At 43.8% G+C, this 18,570-nt stretch overlaps 1 protein-coding gene across 1 annotated transcript in view; it reads right to left on the bottom strand.

Moving 5' to 3' along the window:
- Positions 1-18,570, bottom strand: part of numbl (NUMB like endocytic adaptor protein) — a 56,156-nt gene extending 37,586 nt beyond the window's left edge. The window contains exon 1 of the mRNA XM_038692956.1: positions 18,280-18,570. The gene's annotated coding sequence lies outside the window, so the exon portion shown is untranslated. The remainder of the gene's footprint in view (positions 1-18,279) is intronic.

Genomic DNA, 18,570 nt, shown 5'->3' with positions numbered 1-18,570 from the left:
TACAATATATAAAATGACAATATATTGGCATGTGTGATACATTACAAATATTTCTATTTAAGAAAATTAAGAAAATGTAAAAATTGCCGTGGCCCTGTAGTATTCCCCTAAGACAGATATTTTACTGGTGTAACGATTGGTGGAGATAAGAAGAAGCAGAAAAGAGGTAAAGGGAGAGGATTTAGAAAAAAGATAACAAAGAGCCAGTCATAGGAAAAAATAAAGGAGGTAGGAGTGAATGAAAAATAGAGTAAAAAAAACTAGAAGGATTGATGGATTAAACACAGAAGGACTGAAGGAGAATGAAGAATGAACTGAGGGAACACACAACGGAAAAGTTAGGAAGTAAATGAATTCAGGAATTAAAGACGGAAGGAAGGAAGGAAGGAAGGAAGGAAGGAAGGAAGGAAGAAAGACATCCACTGGGCAACAAGTTGGGACAGTCATCTCATATTTCAGCTCAACATCCCACAGTGACTTCAAGAAACTTGCAGTTCTGAGGACATCAGTTAACCTCCAGAAAAAGAGAAGTGAAGGGGGTCTGTGAAGAAGCAGGGCAAACACCGCTGAGGTGAAGAACCTCAGGCAGACTGGGTCATCCAAGGCCAGAGAGAGATAAAGGGAAGACAAGTGGACTGGTGTTTAGGCCTGTTGCTAGAAAGCAGGCGCTCAACAATAGTCACTTTTGCATACAGAGGAGAGGATACTGAATGTTCTTGTAGTCGCTTTCTCTCCAAGATAGTAGGTTCACTTCAACCATGTCGGCCTCTTTGACGCACGCTCTCTCTTTCTCTTTCCACACTTTAGAGCAAAACAAAACCCCATCAAAAGCAAAGGGAAGCCACCTCAATGGGCATCATGCCCCTAGAAAAGCGTGGCGAGACAAAAGAGGGGGATTCTTTTAGAAACCGAGAAGTGTGCGCATGTTTGTGTGTCTGTGTGCAGTCCCCCCAGTCACTACAGATTACAGACACGCACCACAGATGGCCAGCGCGTCTCGTCTTTTCACCGCCACCACCACCGAGAATAATGGCCAGCGGTGGCCCCTCCTCCACCTCCTCCTCCTCCTCCTCTTCTCCCTTTCTCTTTTGACAGCACGTGTGTCCGTCAAATGGAAGCGTGTGTCTGGGACAATGGCAGGCAGACAAAGAGCCCGCCTACCCCCCGCCAGGATGCTGAATAGGGGGGCACGTGGGCCTTGTCATCGAGGGAACAATAGCACTGGGGGAGAGAGAGGGTGTGGCACCCCAACACCCACTGCAACTGGGGATGGTAAGGTGCAGCCTGGGTGGCCTGGGTTCAGATTTGAACTTGTGGGGTTTAGCTCTTTTAATGAAGGGCTAATAACCAGCAACACAGCCAGAAATCAGTCCATAGGCCATGGGATAAAAACAAAAGAAAAAAATCACATCAAAGGAAGCTTCTGTATGAGTGTTCCCTCTGAGGCTAATAATTAATTAATGCTTACTTACATACTTCTTCACTTTGTCACACACAAGATAACACTTGGTCTTCATACATGTTGCAAGATTCGTTCTCTGGATTTAACCCATCCCTCGAGGGAGCAGTGTGCAGCTGCTGTACAACGCCCGGGGACCAACTCCAGATCAATATCAGTGTCACTGGTCAGCGGGACTGACTGAAAGTCACAGGATTCCAGCTATTTCAGAACAGCATGATAATCAACTTGCATGAGACATAAAACATGTGTGAGATCAGTAATCCATCACAATTAGGGCCTTGTGATTTAAAGGAATTTCTGACATCCAAGATTGGAGACTCAGTTATTGTACAGCACACTTTTTAGTCTGTCGGTTGCATCACTTTGGTGCAGACTGAAATATCAACAACTGTCAGATGGATTGCAATGAAGCTTTGTACAGACATAGGTCCCCAGAGTATGAATCCAACTGACTTTAGTCATCTCCTGTCTTTCCTTATAGTGCCACCGTGAAGTTGACATTTGTGGTTTTGAGTGAAATGTCTCGCCCACTATTGGGTGGATTACCATGGATAAATATGACATTGTGTGCCCAGGTACGTGACATGTCTTTCCCACATACCTGGGTACATCTTTGGTGTATGGAACATATAGTATATATTAACTCACTGCAGTTTTTCCATCAGCAACACATTTTCCAGTCCCCGATAAAATCCTGTGATTCCAGTGAAAAATGACCCATCTCAAGCAAGTCTTGGCAAATTGAGTTTCAAAATGAAATATGATAAAATGAAACTACTGGCTTCAAGGGAAATGGTCAACTGTGACGTTAAGCATTCACAATTTGTAGTTAATAAGCACGAAGCATTGGACCAAGTCCAACCTTAAGGGGCCAGACTCATCTGGTGGATTTACTCTAGCCTCAGGCATCTACACGTTGGTCCAGCAGAGGCCTTACAGATGTAGCAACTCTCCTGAGATACCTTTGATGTAACTTATTGGATTACTGACTCGACTGGGAAAAATGTGTTGGCGCTTATGTTTATGTTGTGCACACTCAGGAGCATGCACGCTTGTTTGTAAATGCATGATTTTTCCTTTTTTTTCTCCTCTGGGGGTCATAGTGCATAGTGTATGGGGAGGAGAACAGAAAGCTTGGAACAGCTGGGCTGAGTCTGCAGGGGGACAGGACAGAGGGAGATCGGGGGGGGGGGGGGGGCAGAAAGAAGGAGAGGCGCAGGCACGTACAAGCAGGCAGGCAGGCTGCTGACGGGCTCTTTAGAGGCAGCAGCTGTGCCTCCGCTGACCTCTCACCACACTTCTCCACCTCCTCTTCCTCCCAAAACTCTACTTCCCTTCCCCCCACAAACCAGAATCCTCACCCAAATGTAGGCAGAAATGCACACACACACACACACACACACACACACACACACACGACCATCTGTCAGTAGGAGGAGAGTTGTCTCTGATTGCTCCATAACGGTGTTGAGACAGTCTTGGTAAAACACAGCACCACGCCCCAAACCAAAGCCCTGGAGATATGGAACTATTCTTAACCAGACGTCTTCCAACAAGCCTCCTCTGACGTTTCAAACCCAGAGACGGGATCCCTGGATAGATCACTACAGCTCAAAGCCTGTGTGATGTGACTCATACACGATTGTGAGGCAATTCAAAGAAACAAAATTACCTTCAGCACTGTTGGAAAAGGGACAAAAGCAGAATGACAGTACCGCATTACAAAGGTTTTAATAGTTAGGAATCAATAATCATATGTAACTTTGATTATATGTTGTCTTATGATGACCAATGAATATGGGTCATGTTTTACTTGATGCCTTTTATTATGTCTATAAGAAAAGAAATAAACCATTTCTGCCAATACTATATGTCATAGTTACGACAATTCAGTGGAAGAATCATCATTCGTTAAGGTGATTCTCTAAAAAAAACATCCAGTTACTGAAACAGTTGATCTTCATATTTCACAAATCAAGTCTCTTGGAAGAGGGAGGCTGACTCATGGATCTCACCACCTCCCTGTATTCCGCCTCCTTTATTATGATCCAGGCTGACAGCAGATCAGCGCAGATTTATCCCCCCCCCCCCCCCCCCGAAAATTTTGCCTCCGCCTGATGCAGCCAGCGTCACTTCAGAAGTGCTTATTCAGAGCACCACTAAATCAACTGCATCCACAGAGTAATTGATTCAAGCTTTGTTCTTGTTTTTCACTCTGTCATGTGTAGCTGGTGGGGTGAATCTGCTGTGTAAGAACAACATGGGGGGGGGGGGGGGGAGAGAAAATGCGGAGGAGAGAACACAGAGAAAAAACCAAGGCCAGAACACTGATTGCTTTAGAGAACAAGAAAATGAAAAAAGTAATAATAGAGAAGTTGCACAAAAACACTGGCAAAGTCAGGAAAGTCACTCCAGTGCTTCAGTGAATCTGTCTTGAATTTTATTTCACTTTTTTAATTACAAACAGTTTAAAACTACTGAACCGATTTTCCATTTTGTCTTTCTTGCCTAACAGGACACCAAATTGTGTTTTGTTGCACACACTAACTGGTTAACACAATAACTTCATCCACACGTCCATCCTCAACAACACGAAGCAAATGAAAATGAAATATGGTTGGTGCATGGTTTCAAAAGTATTTCTCTAGAACATTAAATATTCATAATGAAATACCACTACAGGCTAAATAACATGTCTTTAACTTGAGCTAATCTGTTTTCATGAGAAGTGCGGTGTGGTCAATTCTGATTGACAATGAAAGGGCAACAAAAGCAACAACTGTCATCACATTTTGATTCAAATGTTGCTAAATCCTGATTGCTGCACAGCAATATGTGACATCGCCTTTTTCCAACCAAGCCCTGCCCATCTCAAACCCATGAAAAGGCTAAAGACAAAAACAAAATACCGAACATTTCTCAAGTGATATAACCAAAACTGGCAGAAAAGCATGCGTTTATGTAGGACACCATCGCTTATCGTAAGAAGCTGATTGAGAAAATAGGTTTCCAGGGCCTTTAAAGCTCATAGTAAATGCCTTGCAACTGTAGCTCCTGGGCATGAGTGTGTAACTGTCACATTTACCACACATGCATCTGAAACTTATGTTGTTTAGTGTCTGACAAACAGAGTGCAATAGCAGCTGCCAGTGTGTGTGTGTTTGTGTGCAACGTTTTACATGTGTATTAAATCTGTTTTGTGTAAGATGTCCTTTTAAAGTCAGGAGACTTCCAGGAAGAGTTCTGTTTACTGGCAAGTAAAGTCCTCTCCTCTCCCTAGTCTCTTTACCCTGCAGGGTTAGCTGTGTGAATATTATATAGGGACAGATTGTGTTAGATAACACAGACCTACATAGAGCCGTGCACAGATTCACACACACAGGGAGCTTTATGACATACAAGTACACAGATGGTTTTGTGTACTTGAAGAACCCTTCACGACTGATAAATGACACAAGAATGGTACCTGTATAACAATACATTTTGCAAAATAAATGTTAAAAAGTTTTTTGGTGATTCTTAATAAATGTTTACAATCTATCTATAATTTTGTCTTCTTTATTTCCTGTACTGTAAATGTATCATCCTGGGCTATTCTGTACACATGACATCTATTGCATGACTGTCTGTCCTGGAAGAGGAATCCCTCCTCTACTGCTCCCTGATGATTCTTAAATTTTTTTCCCCATTTAAAGGTTATTTTTCTTATCTGAATCAAGGGGTCTGCGGATAGAGGGTGTCATATGCTGTAGTAAAATGTGTAAAGTGGTCATATTATGCTCATGTTCAAGTTCATAATTTTATTTTTGGGTTGTACCAGAACAGGTTTACATGGTTTAATTTAAAAATAAAACACCATAATTTTGTCATATTGCACATTGCTGCAGCTCCTTCTTTCAACCTGTGTGATGAACGCCTTGTTTTAGCTATAGAGTGATGCATCTTGCCTCTACATGATCTTGTTTGGCGTTGCACATGCGCAGTTCCTTGTTAAGGAATACTAGCCAATCAGAAGCAGAGTAGGGCGGGCCCTGAGAAGCCAGTAAACATGACTTCGGTTCAGCTGTATATCCCCTTACCAGCTTAGCAACATAGACTGTATCAACAGTTTCAGAGTGGTGAGTTATTAAAAACAAATGTATCTTTCATCCATAAAGTTATAAGTGAGCTCTGTCTACATCACAGTAACAACTTTATGTCCATTGACTACCTGGAGGGTAGGTAATGTTTGGTAGGGAGGGTCGGGATGAGGGGGGGCAGCAGGCCTGACGTTTCTCCATCGACACAAAGGAGCAGCGGCTCTACTCCGAGTTACATTTACATACTTAGCTGATGCTTTGATCCAAAGGTCACACACCTCTGGAGCAACTAGGGGTTAAGTGTCTTGCTCAGGAACACATTGGTGGATGGGTCACAGTGGGAATTGAACCCGGGTCTCTCACACCAAAGGCATTGTCTTATCCATTGCACCATCACCACCCCCCCCTCACAGATGACTTGGCTTCTCACCCATCTGGGAGAAGACAGCCATTTTGAGAGAAAACCCATTAACTCCGCTTGTACCCGCAGTCTAGTTCTTTCAGTCATGATCCAGCCTTCAAGACCATAGGTGAGGGTAGGAACCAAAATTGACCGGTGGATCGAGAGCTTTGCCTTCCGGCTCAGCTCTCTTTTTGTTGCAGCGGTGCAGTGGAGCGAAAGCAATACCGCCCCGGTCCTCTCACTCGCAAACAAGACCCCGAGGTACTTGAACTCCCTCATTTGGGGTAGGAGTCATTCCCTACCCGCAGTAAGCACTCCAACGGTTTCCAGCTGAGAACCATGGCCTCAGATTTAGAGGTGGTAATCCTCATCCCTGCCACTTCACACTCTGCCACTTCACACAGCTGCGAACCGATACCGTGAGTGCTGAAGGTCACGCACCAATGATGCCAAGAGGACCACATCATCTGCAAAAAGCAGCAAATTGCAACCCCTCCCCACCCCAACTATGCCTCGATATCCTGGATTGGTGTCAAAGCACAGCCCTGGCCCTCATGATACTAGCACCTAAATATCTTTAAGAAGAGGCACAGTGTAAAAAATGAAAAGTAATTTTATTTTTTATTTTATTGTGCATGCTTTGCAGTATAACACTAATTGAACAGGCATATTTCTGTTTCATATCTTGTAAGACACACACACAAACAGTACTACTGATATGCATGGGAAGGGAGGAGCCCACACATCACACTGGGGGGCCAAACCAAATCTCTCCTAACTTTACTTTATAAAGCTGGGGCCTCAGGCGAACACTTAGACTAGAAGATTTTTCTTGTACATTAGGCAAGGTTTAAAAACTGTAGATGTGCGCTGAGGGATTTGTGTAGAAAATTGTGAGTGAAAGAAATCAGTGTAGAGCAATGCAGAATGCAGCATAATGGGGATATGACTGCATATACATAATGCATGTATAGGATGGTTTCTGATTGCGCTCCATCAGGCCATCTTATCTCATTCGCTAAATGAGACGCGGAAGCACTCACACATGCACATGTCATGCACACTTTGCTTTTCCTATTAGGAGTTACATTACGATACAGATAAAGTAGGGATCAAGTGATTATAGTGCTGCAGGAGAACAAGATCAGAACTCCTCCTCACTATCAGCAGAAACAATGTACAGGGGTGGTTGTGTTGCAACAGGCATCTACATAGACAGCATGCATAAACAGCCCTACCCTTCACAGGCAGTGGGGGTACATGCAACAGCTCTGTGGGCTGGGGGTAAGTCCATCAAAACTCTCCAGGGTAAGGGAGAGGAGAGGATAAGAAGCCAGCCACGTTAGTTTTTTGCACGTCCCAGCTAGTGCTAACAACCTCCAGTCTCAAAAATCTTTCAAAATGCATATGTGTGAAAAGGGTTGTGCCGTATGTAAGTAATCATCCCATGCAAATACAGCTTGACTAAGCAACACCTCAGTGAGAGGACATGCCTAGAGTATATGTGCCATAAAGCTGTCTCAGACATGTAATGTGGGAGTTGGCTGCCAGGATGTAAACACAATCCATGTGAGGAAAATAGCTGTGCAGTGTGTGTAAGGGTGTGTGGATGTGTATGTGAATGTGTGTAAGTGAGAGAACATTGGGGGGGGGGGACTTCAAAGCTGGTCTACAGCTGAGAAGGGGGTTAAAAGGGGTTGAGATTTTCCTCTGGCTCTTAGGAATGCAGAGCAATAACACATTCCCTATGTGGAGCACAGAGAGCAGCATAGGACGCATAGCATGTAAACACACACACACACACACACACACAGGAACAGAGAGTCTGGTGTGTCTTGATCTGGTCACTCTGCACATATCAAGCAGCCATCTGGTGAACTGGACGATCCAGGACATGACTAAGTCAGACTTTTGTCCAGCCTTGCAGCCATCTATTTTTTATTTTACTGAACATAACCGCTTATCGTCTGACACATCCTCCTCTCCCCTTCTTGTGATCCATGCCACTCTGCTGTTACCCTCATACCATCCTTTAAAACACGGAGAGGGGTGACTTCGAGGGAGGGAGGCTTAAAGAGAATGGTAAATGCACGCTCACCTCTCTTGACATATTGACTTCATAGAGACTGAAGGGTGTTACAGGGTGAGAAATGAAGGGAGAGAGGTTCCACTAATCATACCATAGTGTTCCTATTACATCAAATCATTTCCGCACTGGCTGGGTGTCGCTTTGGCATCGCCACAATATTCCTCTGTGATCCGAGGCGGGAGCAGACACAGCCTGTGGGAGGACAGCCTATATACTTTCTATTGATCTCCTTGTTAAGGCTTGTTGAAGCCTGAGGTGCCTAAAGCCTCATCCATTAAAACATAACTAAAAAAGAAAGCACTCTGGCTTTGTTCTAGATTTCATCGTGCTTGTAGAGTAATTTCAGAGTGTAGTCAAAGCTGTGGAAGGGATATCTGAAAGGATCATGTTGTGCGTAATGATGTAAAGTAGTTTCAGCTTTGAAATAGAATATAAAATCAATGTTTCTGAATGTTTTTGGTTTCCTATCCCAAAAGGGCTAGGATGTGGTTGTAAGAATACGTTTGTGCAGGCAGAGGAACCTTTTCTAAAGGAGGAGTGTGGTCAGATGAGCTGGTACAGACATAACATGCAAGCATGTCGCCAAAGGTGTTGTTTCATGACTTCTCTGTGCCTTCTTATACATTTCTGTTATCTCTCTTAAGTTTATTTACTTAGTTGATATGGAGTGCCTAATCTACACATTGCCAAAGGAGAAGCAGACTACTGACTTATTTCAGTGAAACTAAGGAAGTATCATGAACCTTAACAGTAATCTAAAGAGAACAGTGCAGCGAGGTTTCAAAGTCATTGCATTTTTTGGTTTTGCTTGTAAAACATTTAACCAAGGTCTGCAGTATGTCTGTCTCCGTCTCCAACGTGCTTTCCCATCCATTGTTCTCAATAGTGCCTAACATAATACGTGACTTACTAGCCAGCTAGCTATACAGTCTGGGAAGGCCCTGGCTTGAGTGGCAGGCTGATTTACAGGCGTTCTGGGTGGCTGGCTCACCACAGAAAAACCCTGAATCCCTACTGGGCTTTCTGGGCTTACTGGGTGGACCGGCTACTCATCTTCCTACAGTGCAGACAGACAAAGGCAGGTCTGTTCCTCTGGGAGCCAGCAGGCAGCGACTGCCACTTCCCCTGACCGAGAGGCAGACAGAGAGTAGGGAGGAAAGTGAGATAGATGAAGAAATTTATGTTTTGAGAGGAAAGAGGGAGGACTGAGAAAGATAAAGAACAGAACAGAAAAGAGGGAGGGAGCGTTTAACAACTGAGGTCTGAGAGGAAACTGGAAAAAACACAGGGAGAATTATTTAAAACAAATGGGGGAGGACAAGAGCACAGTGTGGAGAAAAGGTCTGCAGGTCAGGCACTGCCTAACAGCTGTATATACTACAATATGGTTCTGGTGTAACAACCTACAATCTGTCAAAATGTTGCTTTCAATTGCCCTTTTCACAAAATATCTGCCTCACCACCTCTAAACTGTCACAACAGGAACAATTCACTCTAAATGCTAACACTTGTCCATGGTTTTTTGTCATCGTGGCCGTGGCATTTTGCTGCAGCTCGCCTGCGCCTGCGAAACAAGACACCTCTGCCTCCACCATCGTCCCTCCTTTCATCTCTCCTTCTGCTCTGTGTATCTCTCCAGCACCTACAATAGCTCCTCACCTCTTTCCTCTTGGCCTCCTGCCCTCTGCCCCAGCTAATAGCTGCTGTCGTGTGAAAGCCAGTTTGGATGATTTGGATTCCCATGGATTCATTGTCCAGATTTCTTGCTTGTTAAAATGCTGTTATCAGTTCACTATTTTACGTTTCATTTAATTCTTTGAAAAACAAAAGACTCTGTAGATGACAATATGTACTAGCTTATTCCACATAATGTTAGGCATATGAACACTCTTTTACAAACTGAACAGCTTGTGGTGATCATACGGGATGTCCAGGATTATGAGACCCATGAAGGAGGAGATGTTTTGTGTGCTCAAAGGTCAAAGAGAGCGACATGTAAATCTGATACGTGTGCTTGTTAGAAGCTACTTTCTGCCAAAAAGTAAAAATTCTTAGACACTTCTTGAAGTAATAGACGTCAGCTTAGCACAAAAAAGCGGGGGAAAGAGCAAGTTGTTAACAACTTGCCTGTATTACACTTTTTGTTTAAGGATTAAACTGAGCTTTAGAGGTGCTGGTAGGCACTTTTTTCCCAACCTTTGGATAGAGCCAGGCTAGCTCTTTCCTCCTGTTACCAGCTAAGCTAACCACCTGCTGGCTGCTACTTCGTATTTTAGTAAACAGACATGGTAGTGGTATCGATCAACAACAATGTTCCCAAAATATCGAACTACACAGGCTGTGTGGTGAAACGTTTCTCCAAGCATTGCTTTAAAGTTTCTGAAAGGTGTCCCTGCCCACAATCCAGCCTGTGGTTTTCTGTCTTGTTTGCTTTGTCATGGTCCTCCTTATACCTCAAACTCAACAAATCTACCTCATCAAAGGCCGTGTTCAGACTGCAGGCCAAAGTGACCCAAATCAGATTTTTTTTTGTTTGCTCATATGTGAGTCTTTTATAACATCCCAAGTCACATATGTGTGTGTGAATCTGATCTTTTCCTGTTCGGATTTGGGCCACATTCATATGTGGTCCAAATCAGATACAGGTCGGATTTTTGGAAATGTGACCTCAGTCCAGACAGTCCGATCAGAATCCATGCCGTGACTCTGACGTCACTGACAGCAACTGCTGTCACAACTATTTGGTAGCAGGAGCCACGGTGAAATGAAAAAGCTCCACAAAAAAGCCTCTCTCCCACCTGAATAAACTTAAAAATAAAACCGTAGACATTAAACCTCTGTAGCCTCCATGTGTACTTCCATATGACAGCGTGCTGAGTGTGACGTCATATTATTTTGCGCATGCGGGTCACTTTCAGGCCACCTTTGAAAAAAATGCGAATGTAATGGCAGAAAATTGCTTAATCCCTCACCAGCAATATACAATTTCCACAACAGGGAACAGTCAATCAAAAAAAACAGATCTAGGCAATAAATGGATATTGGGCATTAAGGCCTGCAGTGTGAACAAAGCCACAGTGTTGATTTTACTGAAAACATTGTCATATTCTCTTGCTGGGTAGTTGCATATTCCTGTGCATCTCTGCAATGATGATAGTAGGTACTCTCTAATGTCATAATAGTGACTTAGCGTAAAGTCTGTCTGTCTGTCTGTCTATATTAATGGCATTTTTATCTTCTGTGGCATCACTATAATGTCCCTATAGGGATTTACAGTGTGTCTGTGGTACTATAAATTTAATCCCGTATGGCAGGATCTTACTGTAAAATTCCTGTACTAGGTTGTGTTTTTTTTTTTTTTTGTTTTTTAACTTCCTTATCTCTGATATTTTAATCCTTCTCATGTGCATTGTGAAGATGACAATGCCTCATGAGGGATCATTTCACTCTCTCTTCTTCATGATCATGATGCCAACAGCTGGGAGAGAGTGGGCCACATCTGGCTCGCAGCTGGCCACCAAAGAAAGACAGGCAGAAGGATGGGACTGAAAGGAGAGCAGGAGAAAAGACAAGAGTACTGAAGGGTGATAGTGGGATAAGAAAATCTATATGGAGGTGTATTAAAAGGTCGTTCAGTGTTGCAGAACTAAACCGGGGGGACGGGAGGAGAAGTAGAAGGGGGGAAAAAGGAGGAGTGAAGGAACAGACAAATGAAAGTTGGAGACACCTGCGATTCTGGCCAGAAAAAGTAAAGTAAACACAAAGACAGCAGCACAGTGAAGAAGAGAGTGAGGAAATATTGATGGAAAAATATAAAGCTAGCAAGAAACTAGAAGAGGCAGAAACCAAGAGCGACAGACTGATGGAGGAGAGAGAGAGAGGAAGGGAGGACAGTCATGTGGAGTCAGATGCTCAGCTGCGCTGCTGTCAGAGCTCCTTGCCATAGCAACCATGAGTCATAGCACTGGTAAACAGTTTTATAAACCAAACGCCTCGCTGGCACATTTACACATTTACAAGCATAATGAACCAGGAGGTGAGCCACAAACTTGTCCACACCAAAAATAACACGCGCCGCTTACAAAAGCCATTCCTTTCCTATTGAGATTCCCTTACAAAAAGGAACCTGTCAGACTCATGAACCAAAAAAAACGATAACGAAATGTTTTTTTTCCTCTGGCAGTGGGGCTTCATCTTTGCTCAGAATCATAAAGACACAAACTACACAATCACATTAAGGCCACAAACACAAACACCTGACTCGTGGTCGTGATGAAATAAAATGATTTACTGTAGTGACCAAAGACCAGCTAAGAAGTGCTAAAGGGAGCAATACAAAGGGGATTCCATCTGATCTAAACATCACTACAAAATGACTGCATTAATAAAACGGTTATAACACACTGTTGCAATAACACATCAAGAGTACTAATGTTCCTTTCTCTTTGTTTTTACTGCCTAATAATATTTACTTAGTAACTCCTTATCACCAAGATTTATAGTTCTTGAACAGCAGCTGATCAGTAGCTGCCATATACAGTAAGTATCGATAAAAATCAAACTATCAATTTTATTGGGCATTGAGCTACACATCAGAGTCTGTTAACAGCTCTTGGGCAGTACTACGGCATTATGAAAAAAGTAGTTTAAAGCCTTATGTGGCTCAAGAGGGAGCTTCGAAAAGTCTGATAAACTGCCTCAGAAGTTATGTTGCTATATCTGCAGCAAGCTAAAGTTGCTTGATTTATCAGTCTGGATGATTTCTCAGTCTAGCTTTAATGAGAACTGCTTAAATAACATATACATTTAATAAGTATTTAGCTAAACCTCTATGTAAAATAACACCAGAACTATCGCCCCCTTTCTGTGTTACTCCCTTACTCTGTGTAGACTTTTCTGATTGGATCTACAGTCATGTTCTGTGACCTTTGTTTTGTCCGCCCTTGTCATGTTTTGTCACATGCACATCAGTGCGTAAGCAGTCATACATTTACTTACACGGTACATGCGAACAGACCCATACAGCAGTACGTGTGCACCAAAACAAAAGTGCAGACATGTACATGTTTTCTCTGGTGACTGGCTTTTTTCTGCCAGAGGTAACTTGTTGCTGCTTTCCAAAATAAACTGAAACTTGCTCCCTCTGTCTCTCTCTCTTTCTCCCTCAAACACACACACACACACACACACACACACACACACACACATATAGAGCTTGATTCCTATGTGTGTCCTCCATCAGCAGAAAACAGCTATCAGCTGTCCTCTGGTCACCCTTCACTCTGTCTCTGGGTCCCTGACTGTTTCAGACAGGCTTGTGGAGCCACACAATGTACACACCACACAGATGCATGCCGTCAACTGTAAAAAAACAAAAGAAAACGCTTTAAGTGTTGTCACCCCGCTACTCCACCCCCACCTCACTCACTCTCTCTCTTCCCCCCCTCTCTCACCCCCTCAGCCCTTCACATAGCCCAGTGAATAGACCCCTCTGTACTCTGGAAGATTTAACTTGGGTTCTGTCTGTCGCTAACAATCTCTCTCCCTTGGCGTCACTCTGAAATAGTGCAGTGGAGGAGCCAGTGTCATTTTAAATAGGGGTTGTCTCCACGCTGCGAGACCAAAGCTCAGCTGAACACGCGCTGTACAGGAATTCGAATTATAAAAGAAGGGTGCAGTGCATTGTAGGTGGGCTGTAGGTACGGTAAATAACACAAGATTAGAATCTAGCAATGCCAGTGCAGTTCCTCTGATGCATAACAGTGCAGACAGGCCATCTGGGCTCATTTACCTCCATGTATAGATCAAATGGAGAATCCTGATTAAGCAAACATGATTTCTTTCCAAAGGTAACAAACCCCACCTTCCACCATCTCTACAGCATACTAACAAACACCAAAGTGTAAGAACGACGGGTTGTGGTTTTACTGGGGCTTCTGTGCCACTACCAATATTTGTAAATAGTGTAAAATACTTTTTTTCTTAAAGGAATTGACAGTTAGCTTATCTTATTCATATTATTTATAGTTACAGTTTTTTGTTGTTTTTTTACATGTGATGGTGTTATATTGTTAATGCACAGTAGTTTGCCATCTCTGTATTGATGACGCAAACACCTGCAAGTCGATAACATGGGAGTCTCTGCTATCAATCCCATATGATGTGAATGCAGCAGTAGGATGGGAAAAGACTCAAACCAGGGGGAAGAGCAACAGGTCAGTTTTACACTTTTGGACAGACTAAACAAATGAGATATGACGTGTTAATTAGTGGTATGCAGATTTTTTTATTACCTTTTGACAGAGCCCGGCTAGCGGTTTCCCACTGCTTCCAGTCTTTTTGCTAAGCTAAGCTATTTAGCTTACAGATGTGAGATTGGTATGGATCTTCTCATGTACCTGTCAGCAAGAAAGCTAATAGGCATCATCTATTCCTTAAACCCCAAATCCACTTTAGTCCATGTTTTCCTTTTCAAATTTTACCAGTGAAGTAATTGAGGGAAGAGATGATTAATTCTTTGGTTATTCTGCCATGACTCTCACACTGAGACTGTGTTAAGCCTCCTCTGTAGGCAGTCAACACTTCTTGTAGAGACTGTGCAAAACCAGCACACAAGTATGTTCACACTGCAGAGGGAGGTATTGGGTTAAAAGCTCTCTGTGTTGGATGTTCACGGTAGGTGCTAGGTGTAATTTGGGACAAACCATGTGAAAACAATCGACAGGCAGCAAGCAAAGCAGTTGCTAAAAGCCTGGAAAAGGATATAGATCAAATCCGACCCTGAGGGAGGGACGTGGCATTTCAGAGGCTTGTTTCCTTTTTTAAGCATTTTAGGGTTTTTTGCATTGCACATTCTTCATCGAGCAGTTGCATCTGAGCTTCAGCAGCTAAACAGGCTGAAATAGGTCATCACCAAAAAATAAATCAAGAGACAAACGAGACCAAAAATGCAACCCTTGCAACTCAAAGTGACATTTATTAGTTGCGATGAGTGCTCCAGTCGGAGTTGTGGCTGCTGAGAAAGACCCATTTCCACTTTCCTTGTTATCTGCAGAGAAAAAAGCCACTGATGCAAAGAAATAAACTGCTGATCGCCAGAAAAACACATACACACACACACATGGTCAAACACACCGGGAAAAACACAAATCGCTGCGTTCACACATGAGCGTCCACTAGACAGGCATTCAAATCCACTGCTCCAATCATTTATCAATGCAGCTCAATTTAATGCACAGCAATAAGAGCACACAAACAGACATATAGACCAAACAATAGGCCGATGCACTGTGAGCATGCCATTATTGTGTGCAGTAATGGAACCGTATGAGGGAAAGGAGTGGTTGCATTTAACTAGCCTGTAGAAATCAGATAACTCCTCTCAGCACATACTGAAGGCACTTAAGCATCAGACAGTAGAGTTGGAAGTGTGTGTGTGTGAGAGAGAGAGACAAAGTGAGGATGACATGGACATAAATGTTAGAAGACAAGTACATCTTCTGTGTCGCAGGTTCTGTGCAGACTGACTTGATCACATCCAATGAGGAGAGGAGTTTCTGCCACAAACTAAAAACAGTGACCGGGAAACAAATGGTTTCCAGCGTCCTTGTTGACCAATTCCCACTTTTCGCTCTCCCTTCTGTTCAGCCCGTCTCTCTCTTGTTCTTTTACATTGTCACTCTCTCTTTAACTGTTCCCCTGCTTTCTCGCTCCCTTTCAGCTCCCTGCTCGGTCTCTCAAAGCACTTCCTCTTGCTACCACTCTCCTTTTTCCATCCTTCCTCTCATCACCATCTTTTGAATACTTCAAATCTCATTATCGTATTCTTTTTCTTTAATTAATCCCCACCACCAAAAATAGAATTCTGTAGACAATTTAAGGTTTTAGTTGTAGGGTTTAGTTTCATTCACTAACACCCCCACACACGTTACAACTGCACAGTGCATACAAGCAGAGTACCAATGGAACACTGTGCATCCTCTAAACTCTATCAGCCAACTTGCGACAGAGTAGTCATCTAAGAAAATATACCTCAGTGCAGCAGTATACATATTCTTTGGTTTAAATCATACCTTCTTGTGCTTATACATTTTCTTCGTGAAGGCTCAGCAATTTAAATTTTCAAGAAGCAGCTGATTACAAACCAGAAATTCAGTCCTAAACCAACAGAGGACTTCCTCTAAACTGGACCAGCCTCGGACCTGCAGTCTATTAAAGTGTCCAGATGCTGGTGTGACTGGCCCTGAGGAAGCACAGTGTGGCTGCCGGCAGTAGCAGGGCCGGGGCTGGAAGTGGAGCCGCTTGTTTAGCAGACCCACCCTGACCAGCACAAAGGGGGGCTACGCCCTCCTCCACCACCAGACGGCCCGCTGATTGGCCAGCTGGATGACCTTTGATCCCTGTTGTATTGTGGTCTCAGCTGCGCCAACCCTCCCCCTAGAGTGTGTGTGCGCGTGGGCGCATGTGTGTATGGACAACAAAAGACAGCCAAGTCCTAATGCAGCAATCAGAGCAGTGGAAGAGGGGAAATAGAGTGTGTGAGTGTGTGTGTGTGTGTGTGTGTGTGTGTGTGTGTGTGTGTGTGTGTGTAGTGCTGTGTGGATGGGGCTGGTGCAGTTATGTTTTAGTTGTGATGACTGCAACAGTGATTAGCTACATCAGAGCCCATCCAGCAGCCCCTTGGTTTCAAAATACTTTCAAATCTTACCTTCCTCTAGCTTTAAACCAAATCTAGCCTTCTTCTATAGCCCCAGGTTTTAACCAAACATAGCCTTTTCACAGGCCCCAACTCCAGACCAAACCTAACCTTTCTCTGGGCTATTTAGTCTTAGCTTTAGACCAAAACTACCCTTCATTGAGCACCAGCTTCAGACCAAATCTAGTCCCCTCTAGCCCCAGCCATAGCCTAAAGCTAGACTAATCCAGCTCATGGTCCCAACCAAATTTAGCCAACCTATAGCTCCAGCTCCAGACAGAACATGGCCTTTCCTCTATCCCTAACTCTAGGTCAAGTCTCAGGCCACATTTAGTGCTGCACTAAACCCAGTCCTGGTGCAAACCTAGTCTGACCCAGGAGCTGTCTATGCAGGTGGTCTAGCCCTTGTTGGCTGAGACACCCTGAGTCCTGCACCTACTCTGTTAATACCCCATGTGACTCTCTCTCTCTCTCTCTCTCTCTCTCTCTCACTCAGGGTAGGGTCAGGGTAGACCACCCCCTAACAGCATGACTGGCTGTCTGAGGAATGCCATGTCATGGAGCAGATGGAGCTCCACAAACAATGGAGCGGCATGCTCTTACTGGGCCTATATAGGAAGACGTGCCAAGTGTGTAACTGAGTGTCCATTATAGCTGTGGTCTCTAGTCATTTGAAAGCCACACTTTTTTCCTCCTCCTGTTCTATGACTTTCCCAGTAAGCTGCAGCACTTTTTCCCCAACAAAGAACAAGGCCTGAAGAAGTTTGAGAATGATGCAACCAAAGCCAAAAGACATGCACAATTAACACACACAGCATGGCGCAATGGAGAGAGATGGATAGAGTCCTGCGGACAGGTCGAAGTGTGGTGTTACATATTCAAACTCAGGGCGCGTGTTTCAGTGGCCATGCTGTCCCGGAGAAAAAATACCGACAAACACCGCAAACCTATGTGCCAATAATGACCCCAAACAACCCACGTTAGGATACGTGACTCTTTACAGCTCAATGTCACATTATCTCATTCCCACGCCAATAATGACGCAATAACCTGAAAATCCTGACAATCGATCGGTGTCTCATATAATCATAATAGGCTATTTCAATAGAAGTTACAGCTTTTGAAATTAATGTGGCATCAGTAGGCTATTCCTATAGGGTAAGATAATCCTTGTATTGAGACTATCTGTGTGCCGGTAGTTTTGTGTAAGAGCTCATCAGAGTCCTACTAAGAAATACAAGCTACTTGTTTCTCTCTCGTTGTGGATTAGGGATGTAAACCGCTATCAAAGGCTGGAGCTGCCACATTTCATTCATTTCACACATATGGGCCCACTGGCGAGGTCCATTTCCTGAAAACGTTGTACTTGTATTCAAACATCCCGTAACTCAGAAAGCAAGGGCTCAGTAAGGGCTTTGAGTGGATCGTGCACTTCTTGGTTGTCGACTCATTCATTAACGTTAGCTATAAAAACATTGCCGGGTCTCCAGATAACCCTGAGAGTGTCAGTGAACAGGGATGCCAGATTGGACGGGAATCCGGTGAACTCACCCAAGAGAACGACGGATGATCGGCTCCCCGCTCCTCCTCTGTGTAAATCCAGGACCCCGGGCACCAGACTAATGTGCAAATTGGTAATTTCACAAAATCTTCCTTATCCGCACAGTGAAAAAGCGATGCGTGGAGGCGATGTGGAGCCGCAAATAAACCTGGCCGCTGCGCGCACACACACGCACGCATACATACACAAAATAAAAAGGTGTACAACAGCGATTCAAGAGAAATGTCGGTGAAATGGGTGTATCTGTAGTAATATCGGATGCTTTGGTTGTTGACTGTGCA

Source organism: Micropterus salmoides, unplaced genomic scaffold (assembly GCF_014851395.1).
Source record: "Micropterus salmoides isolate LMB-PRFRI ecotype aquatic unplaced genomic scaffold, ASM1485139v1 Ms_hic_scaffold_3, whole genome shotgun sequence".
Lineage (NCBI taxonomy): Eukaryota > Metazoa > Chordata > Actinopteri > Centrarchiformes > Centrarchidae > Micropterus > Micropterus salmoides.
The sequence above is the reverse complement of the archived record's forward strand: the minus strand, read 5'-3'. Positions and strand labels throughout refer to the sequence as shown.